The following is a 9,863-nucleotide window of genomic DNA, read 5'->3' as shown; positions in this document are numbered from 1 at the left end:
TCAATCTGCCCAGTCACCCCTGGTGCCCATGCTCCTGGCCCTACCACCTGCCTCATGTCCCTCTTTCCCACCCCAACGCTGACATCATCCTTTTCCTTCCCTGGGAGGAACTGGAGTGTAGACCCCAGCCTTCATTCTTTTGTTTCCTCTCCCCTTGGGGACATACATAGTAGGTGCTCAACCAAGGTTCACTAGTTGAGTAGACAGACAGACAGACGGCACTGAGAGGTGCCTTCTTGAGCAGACACAGCGCAAGGAGTCACTTCCCAGCTCAGAAGGGATCTGTGCTTTTTCTGGGGGTCCTGAAGGAAGGTGAGGGGCTCAAAGCTCAGAGAGAAGGCTGGCTAGGAATCTATGTTGTCCGGGCTTTTGGTACCAGCTGTCCCCAGGGGGGTGGGAGCATCCCCAATCCTGCTTGACCTTGGCATAGGAGATGCCATCCAACAGTGTGCTCACACATACAAAGAAACAAGAACTGGGGACCTGGCCTTTGTGATTATCATGCTTGGATCCTAAGCAATGGCCACTCCCTCTCAGTCCCATACCAGGCTAGGTCCAGGTACCAGGAAAGCAGGCACTGATACAAGCTAAGGGTCTGTGAGTCCCCTGCCTGCTCCAACTCCCTCTCCATTCCCCTCAAACTCAATGCCTCTCCTTTCTGCTCAACCACATGTTCCTGTTTTAATCAACTGACTCAAGTTGCTGACCTGCTACTTAAGTGGCAAGTGACTGGCCAGGGAGGTCTGCTTTGGTTGGCAAGCTTAATGAAGTTCCTTCAGGACTCCAGCCAGGAAGAATAATGTCTTCCAAACTCCTCTTGAAGGTGTGCTTTCATGGGCTCCCACTCTTTCTATGCAGAGACAGCTGCTATACCTCTTGCTGTAGAAGAAAGAGGAGCTCCCCTCCTCCATCTCCTTCTCAACACAGATCCCCCCACCCCCCTCTCTCCCCAACTGCATCTTCACCACCTCCACCATCTTCATCTGAGGTTCAGGTACAGAATTGGTAGCCCAAGGCCCTAATTGCAAATGCCATGGGACATCCACCAGGGGGTGCAGTCCTGCAGGCAGAAGTGTAGCCAGAGTGGTCACTGGAGGGCATAAATCTCACAGCATAAGTGCTAACAATGAAGCTGTTGTTGGCCATTTTGAGACATCCTCATCAAGGCCATCCTGTGGAAGAATCTAAAGCAGTGTTTCTCACAGTGTGGACTGCTAGGACCTGGTTATATTGCTGACCATTTTTATACTTAGTTGACATTTGCATAGAAGGTACCCATGCAGCCATGGAGAAAAACCACTAGTGCCTTAGCTTGAATCAAGACAATGGAACCAGGGCTGGAGAGATGGTCAGTGGTTAAGAGCCCCGACTGCTCTTCCAGAGGTCCTGAGTTCAAATCACAGCAACCACATGGTGGCTCACAACCATCTGTAAAGAGATCTGATGTCCTCTTCTGGTGTGTCTGAAGACAGCTACAGTGTACTTATATATAATAAATGAATAAATCTTTTAAAAAAAAAAAAAGACAATGGAACCAAAGTGATTGAGAAGTTACCTGTACCTGTGATTGGGTACTTTTCCCCAGCAACACTCACTGAGGAAAACACTGGTTTTCTTAAGTATGTCCTTGACGAATCAGGAAAGTGTAGATAGACAGATAAATAACAGATAAATATAAGATAATCAAAAACTTAAGTGCAATGTTTAGCCTTGAAAAGTTCCAGTCATTAATAAAAATCAACCAAGTCATTTCAAAACTTTACTGATTTATTTCTTTATTTCTTTATTTATTTAGTGTGTGTGTGTGTGTGTGTGTGTGTGTGTGTGTGTGTAGGTCAGAGCTTATAAGAATTGATTGTCTCCTTCCACCACATGTGTCTCAGAGACTGAACTCAGGTAGCCAGGTCTGTCTACAAGCACTTTTACCTGCTGAGCCCCAAGGAAGTGTCTGTGGGGATGTGCCGTCGTCGTCGTCGTCGTCGTCGTCGTCGTCGTCGTCGGCGGCGGCGGCGTCGTCCTCGTCCTCGTCGTCGTCGTCGTCGTCGTCGTCGTCGTCGTCGTCCTCGTCGTCGTCGTCGTCCTCGTCGTCGTCGTCGTCGTCGTCGTCCTCGTCGTCGTCGTCGTCGTCGTCCTCGTCGTCGTCCTCGTCGTCGTCGTCGTCGTCGTCGTCGTCGTCGTCGTTGTTGTTTTGCCTTTGTCTTGGTTCTTCTCTGGGTGTATCTAGAAGCTGAGGTTCCTGGAGAAAAAGATGAAGTTCTGCTCGCCGCCAGATGGAGCATTGAAGGACTCTGTGTGTCTGTGGTACAGAAGACGTGAGTGACTTGTAGATGGAAACTTCCAAGTAACTGGCTACGTTATGACTGTTCCATCTCCCATCCCGATCCCTCTCCTCCCTCTGCCCCACCCAGTTGATGAGCAGGCAGATGTGTTTCCATTCTCAGCTCTCACCCACCCCTCCCTTCGTATTCTGCTCGAATTCCTTGCTCCCAGTGAGGTCCTCTGGATCAATACCAGGGGAGGCTTGAAGAGCAGCAAATGCAGCCTCTGGATGAACATGCCAGCATCGACTGCAACCCCAGTCTACCCACAGGGAACGTTTGACTTTCTTAAGCTTCAGTTTTCCTTGAGGCTAACCCAGGAGTTCCCCGCAGGCTCTCACTGGCTGTGCTGTTCTCCACTTCTCAGAGAGAAGGCAGGGCTTTCTTTGGGGACTTGTGAAGCCCATGTCCATTCATGCACCACATTCTTCTTATTTAGTTTTTCAAGACGGTGTTTTTTTTTTTTTTTTTTGGTTTTTTTTTTTTGGTTTTTTTTGTTTTTTGTTTTTTTTTTTTTTTTTTTTTTGTTCTTTTTTTCGGAGCTGGGGACTGAACCCAGGGCCTTGCGCTTCCTAGGCAAGCGCTCTACCACTGAGCTAAATCCCCAACCCCCAAGACGGTGTTTCTCTGTGTGACCCTGGCTGTCCTGGAACTTTCTCCATAGACCAGGTTGGCCTTGAACTCTCAGAGATCTGCTTGCCTCTGCCTCTTGAGTGCTGGGATTAAAGACCTGCGCCATCACCACACAGCCATGCACCACATTTTTGACAGCCATAATCTCTTGGAGGTGTCAAGTATACGTGAGGAAGAGAACACTGTACTGTGTGCATAGTTGTCTTCAAGCACTTAGAGAGACTGTGTTTGGGGCATACTGGACCCCGGCCCCCCAGCACACAGACACACACACAGACAGACATACAGACACACAGACACAGACACAGACACACAGACACAGACACAGACACAGACACACAGACACACAGACACACAGACACACAGACACACAGACACACACACACACACACACACACACACACACACACACACACACACACACACACACACACGGCCCCTCTTCCTCTCTAGACAAGGCCAAGAGACTGCTGGGAAAACCTGAAGGCCCCTTAGACCTCTAGTTGCCACTAGAGGGCAGTGTGGAACAGGGAGCAAGTAGACCTGGTTTTAATTGTTCAGAAGAGCAAAGGTTGGCTGAAGAAAATTCATTCAGCTGTTTATACTATTGAAAGATACATCATTTAATATAAATTTCAATATTGTATCACTTTCAATATATTATAGAGATTTCAGGGTGACTAGTGGAGTCCAGGAAGCCCAGAGTTTCATACCCTGGGACAACATGACATTTCTCTCACACCAGCACTTCCACTTCCTGATATGATCCCTTCAGAATAATTCAGGGGTTCAGCCTGGACTGAAACATGTCTCCTATCCCCTTCCTGAGCTTAACACATGTGACTTCTGTGAGAGTCAAACCAAAGTCTAAACTTACTTTTGTTGCCACACAAATCTAAAAATTTCCCTCAGACATTTGTGACATGCCTAATGAGAGCTGTGCTTTCCTGTCCAGTGAGGAAGGAGAACATGGCTAGGCACAGTAGCATAATTCACTAACCCCAGAACTCAGGAAGCAGGGGGAGTCTTAAGCTCCCAGGCTAGCCTGGGCTACACAAGGAAACTTTGTCTCAAGAAAAGTTTCTTGAGTTACAGCTCAGTGAATCACACAGGCCTAGCATGTGCAAGGGCCTGGATTTGGTCAACAGCAGAGTGGGGGTGGGGGACGGAGTGGGGATGGGGTGGGGGTGGTGCCTCAGAGAGACAACACCCCCAAGCTAGGTTACGTAGGAAGTACAAGAGCTTGTCAGTCCATCAGTAAGAAGGCTTTAGAGACCCAAGAGCAGAGCAGAGAGCAAAGTGGTGAGACAAAGGAGACGCCAAGCGCTCTGTTCTCGCTGGGATGCGAAAGGCTAGCCTGTGCACCAGACGATGCAGCTGGAAGTGGGTGTACAGGTGACAGCAGGTGCTAGGGCAGCAAGCATTTATACGGCACCCATCGAAGAATCATAAGCCAGGGGGACATGGTATGACAGCTCATGTAAAAGTTAAAAACAAAAGGATTGGATGGCAAAAGAATTTGAGGCCAAGGTGAGGCAATTACCACCACCACCATCACCACCACCACCACCACCACCACCACCATCACCATCACCACCACCACCACCACCACCATGATCACCATCACCATCACCATCTAGTCCATCATGAATGGCTGGAACAGAATGCCCAGAATGGGGGAATCTATAATCTATAAAGACCTATTGGTTCTCTGTTCTAGAGTCAGAGGAACCCAAGATCAGGTGCTGATATCTGACAAGGAGCTTCACGTTACCTTCCCACACAGCAGAAATAAACAGGCAAGAAAGAGACCCCACAACACACTGCTGAACGCCGTTTGTCTGTCTGTTCGTTCACTTGTTTGTTTTAGCATTTTTGGGGAAAGGTAGGATCTTGTGTTGCACAGACTGGCCTCAAACACACTGTATAGCCCAAGTTGGTCTCGAACTCATTATGTAGCACAGGCTGGCTTCTAACTCCAGCCTAGGCAGTTCTCCTGCCTCAGTTTCAGAAGGGCTTAGACTCCAAGTATGGACAGCCCCAGCTAAAGTCTACTGAAAATCCTTTTTAAAGGCCTTTAAAAACCACTCTCAAGGCAGAGTCTTCATGACCAAGTCTGCTCTAAAAGGGGCCCATCTCTCCCCCTTCCCCCTCCCCCCTTTCCTCTCTCTCCCCTCCCCAAGGTTTTTATGTAACCTTGGCTTTCCTGGAACTAGATCCCCCTGCCTCTGTCTCCTGAGTGCTGGGATTAAAGAAGCCATTACTGCCCAGTCAGGGCCCACCTTCTAATGACATTATAGTGGCAACTAGATTTCAGGATAAGTTAGCAAACCTTAGAAATAATCATTATCAACTATTATAAACTAAAGTGAGCACAGTGTTATGTGCCTATAATCCCAAGAGGCTGAGGCAGGAGAATTACAATTACAAATTTGATATCATCCTGGGCTACATAGCAAGTTCCAGGTCAGCCTCTCTCTCTCCCCCCCCATATGTATATGAGATCTATGTATAAAATATTCATACATGAATATTCATTTATTATGAATAATATAGAATGAGTAATACAGAAACATTAAACATATAACAAAATGGTAATTAAAATGATAGATAAGGCTGGCAGTGTAGATCAGTAGTAGAGCCCTTGTTTGTAATGCATCAGGCCCCAAATTTGACTCGTAACACCAGGAAATAAATAAAAGTAACAGCAAAAGGTGGCTCTAGAGAAGGTCCTACACGAGTGTGAAATGGAGCAGTCAACTTCATGGCCACTGATTAAAGGATTTGAACAGATTGATACATTTCTCCAGAGAAGCTACATAGATGTTCAATAAACACCTAAAAAATATCCAACTCCACCATCCATTACGGAAATGCAAATCGAAACTGCATGCCAACCTGGTATGGAAACACACACCTGTGACCTCGGCATCCTGGAGACAGAATCAGCAGGCTGGTTGCAAGTTCAAGGCCAGCCTGACCCATATAGAGACAATGTCTCAAAAATAAATAAAAACCTAGAACCACTCATCGGGATGGTTCAGAGGAAAGAATCAATGGTGGCTGGAATTGGAGGAACTGGAACCTGGGCATTGTTGGTGGAAAGCCAGTGGGTTAGCCCTGAGGGAAACAATGTAGCAGGGTCACACATCTGAAAAGTGAGATGGTAAAATTGGCTTCCCATTACCAGGAGCTGGAGAGAGACTGAAACCTGGCTGCTTCAAGAGGACCTGGGCTCAGTTCTCGGCATCCACACGGTGGGTCTCTAGATGTAACTGTAACTCCTGTTCCAGGGCATCCGAACCTTTCTCTGACCTCATCAGATGGCAGACAGACGTCTGACACACACACACACACACACACACACACACACACACAAACCCGTAAGCAAACACTCAGACATATAAAATAAATACATTTTAAAACTCTTAATTAAAAAAAATTTATTGGGAGGGTTGGGGATTTAACTCAGTGGTAGAGCGCTTGCCTAGCAAGCACAAGGCCCTGGGTTCGGTCCCCAGCTCCGAAAAAAAGAAAAGAAAAAAATTTTTATTGGAAGGAATTTCACTTCTGGACATAGATATCCAAAACATTTGGAAGTGAGTCAGACACGGTGGGACACACCAATCAACCCTGCATTCTGGGAGGAAGAGGCAGGAGGATTATGTTTGAGGCCAGGCTGGGCTATAGAGTAAGTGAGGTGCTGTTTCAAACACTCAAGTAGGATCTTGAAGAGATATCCGTACACTCCTGCCCATTACCACTGAATCACGGCAGCTGGAGGCCCAGGGACGGAGAAATGGGCCAGCACAATATGGCGTCTGCACGCAATGGAATCCGGTTCCATCTTCAAAAAGGAGAAGCGTCTGAAGGCAGCTACAACATGGGCGAACTCTGATGATGCTACTGAGAAAACAAGTCACAAAAAGACAAATGCTACACGGTTCCCGTCCTGTGGGGTTCCTAGTCAAATTCAGCAGGCAAAACATGGAAGGAAGGTTTTCAGGGCAAAAAGGGGTGGGGGTGGGGGCTCCAGCAGAGCTCCCGTTTTGCCAGATGATTGGTGCCTCGGACTAATGCTGACCCAACCGTCACACCCCATGGTGAATGTTCTTAGTGTCCCTGAATAGTGACATTACACTTAGATGCGATCGACATGGGAACTTTTAGTCATGTATTCATGCATATGATTTGAGTATTGAGGCAGAGCCTCTTATGGCCTGGGCTCACCCTGCTACATAGCTGAGGCTGGCCTTGAACTCATAATCCTCCTGCCTTTACTTACCCAAGTGCCAGGATTATAAGTGCAGGCCACCGTGATCATAGGTAAAATTTACTATGTTTATTTGGTCATAATAAATTCTTGAAAAAGAACGCGCTGAAAGGGAAAAAAAGCATACCCAGAATGCCGTCCCTAGGTGAGGAAGGAGGGAACGCTGGGAGTGTGCCGGGCATCGGGAAATGAAGGGGATCCATAGCCCCAAGGCCGTGGCTTTCTCAGAAGGAAATGTTAGAGTGACTGACTGAGACAGACAAAAATCTGCTCTCTTCTGATGGCCGATTTCCCCGTGAATGTTGGCAAGCAAGTGGGGACAGGACCCTCCTGCAGGCAAACACATCCTGTTGGCTCTCAGGATGCAGGAGACTGAGAATTGGTTTTTAGGACAGTGACTAAGCCGGTGAGGTAGGGAGCTTCCCATGGGGTTTGCAGACTGAGGAGGGTGGGAGGCGTGAGGGAGCTGCAAGCAGAGGCAGAGGCTGGAGAGTGGGCGGGCGCTAAGATGTTTATCCCTCACCAGCTCCCGGCCAGTTTCCTTAGGGACTTCAATGCACTCGTTCACAGTGAAGCATCAACAACAAGGTCTGGCTCCTACCTCCTCCACAGCGTCTAAGTTTCCTGGTGGAAAGACAGTGAAATTTGGCTCCGCTTGCCAACATACTGGATGACCTTGGGCTGCTTTCTTAGCCTCGGTGAACTCCAGGCTCATCTGAAGAACCGAGCCTGCGATGCCACCACCCTGCTATTGTTGAGAGGATCTGATGAGGTCACGTCAGTAAAAAGAACCTTTGTGAGTCACCAAGAGCCATGCTGGCCTTTGACTGGAACCCAGTGAACTAAGTATTCATGAAGGAAGTTCCGGGCAGGAACAGAGAAGCTGGGCTGAGCGTCTCTGAGTATGCTTACTTGAGCCTCCCATTTCCAGGCGCATGGGGATTCGAAGGCTCACAACTGCACTACCTATGAACGACAGTTGACATGTAATGAAGTAACTATAGGTGTTTTCATATTTGCAGGAATTATGGTACCCTGCATACTCAATCAGCAACCCTTTGCTCCTAGGAGAAACTTAGGGATTGGTTCCCAGGAGCCCCTGGACACCATCTGATTATCTACTAATGAGTTCATAGCGTATACTGAGGGCATTTCTGCTTAAAGACGCCATGTTGAATACATACTGCCCATTAACAATGAATTCATAGGCAACAGCACTAAAGGGCAACCCTCCATGAAAACTATCTATCTTGGGCTGGAGAGATAACTCAGTGGTTAAGAGCACTGACTGCTCCTGCAGAGGTCTTGAGTTCAAATCCCAGCAACCACATGGTGGTTCACAACCATCTGTAATGGGATCTGATGATCTCTTCTGGTGTGTCTGAAGACAGTTACAGTGTATATAACAAAGACAATAAAAATTTAAAAAAAATTATCTACCTTACATACTTTGTCCATGAGGCATATCACAGCCCACTGTTCCCACTCAGGAACCCCAGAGTACTATGCTTGACAATGATTCATAAGATCAACAAAAAGCATAAAATACCCTTCCCCGTAATGGCACTACATAAACTTTGAGAGAACGTTTTTTGGGACTGATGAGCTGGCTCAGCCATTCAGAGTGCTTGTTGCTCTTACAGAGGACTCAGGTTCAATTCCCAGACCTCATAACTCCAGTTCAGGGGGACACTTTCTTTTAACCTCTGTAGATACTAGGTTCACACATATACCCTCAGGCAAAATGCTGGTACATATGAGAGTAAATAAATAAATCTCCCAGAATGAGAAGCAGCAGAACCGCCTTCTTTCCCTCAGCAAATGCGTGCTTCAGACAATGAGAATTGTCCAACACGCTGCCTGAGGTAATTACGAAGAAACATTAGCGGAGAACAGTAATTCCCAAACATAAAATCTGCACGTAACAAGAACTAAAGGCGTTACTCTTCATTTCACAAGATGGAGGCACTAAAGCTCATCGGAGCAACTAGCTGGCAACTAGCTAAGAGTAGATCTAGAATTCAAACCCCACGGAAGAATCTTCTATGACTGGGATTTTAGCGGTATTAGATATTGTCTTCAGTCCACACTCATTCCTTTAATAAATAAACCTCTAGGCCCAAAGAGGATGGCGCGCCACGGACTCTCGAGGCAATCCCAGCATGCATTGCGGGGCTTGGCCAGGTGTGCAGTCTTTTTTCTCAACAACAGCGCCCTTTCGCTTCATCAAGTGCCTGACTTAACTTGTGTTATTTATACCTTCGAAGCTCCCAAGTATTTCCCTCCCATTGTTTCCAGGAGTCAGGGAGAACCACACTGGGAAACGCTCAGCAAGGAAACTTGTGTACTTACAGATCAGACCACCAGGGGTCGCTCCTCCCCATAGGCGTGCACTCTGTCTTCTAACCGGTCCACTCAGAAGCACAGGAAGGCCTCAGCTAGCCAGAGTGGTCCAGGCAAAGGCATAGAACAATGGGTTGATTGATGCAAATGGACCGTGAAAGACAAATTGTTCCGATGAAGTACATTCCAGGCTCCTGCCAAACGCCCAGGGTGTGTGGAATTTCAAGGAAAAGCTGAGTGGATTTGGGCTGTCCCCATGGCTCTTGGGCTTCCCTGGTGCAGCTGTTAGCACCACC

General features: G+C 47.5%; 1 long non-coding RNA gene across 1 annotated transcript; it reads right to left on the bottom strand.

Annotated features, from left to right (window-relative positions):
• Positions 1–6,490: 6,490 nt before the first annotated feature.
• On the bottom strand, positions 6,491–7,963 carry LOC134481563 (uncharacterized). The gene is made up of 2 exons (XR_015635973.1): positions 7,826–7,963; positions 6,491–6,857 (listed from the first exon to the last, which is right to left on the bottom strand). It is a non-coding gene; the product is annotated as an uncharacterized LOC134481563 (long non-coding RNA).
• Positions 7,964–9,863: the final 1,900 nt, after the last annotated feature.

Source organism: Rattus norvegicus, chromosome 13 (genome assembly GCF_021556685.1).
Source record: "Rattus norvegicus strain SHRSP/BbbUtx chromosome 13, alternate assembly SHRSP_T2T, whole genome shotgun sequence".
Classification (NCBI taxonomy): domain Eukaryota; kingdom Metazoa; phylum Chordata; class Mammalia; order Rodentia; family Muridae; genus Rattus; species Rattus norvegicus.
This window is presented reverse-complemented; position numbering and strand designations above follow the sequence as displayed.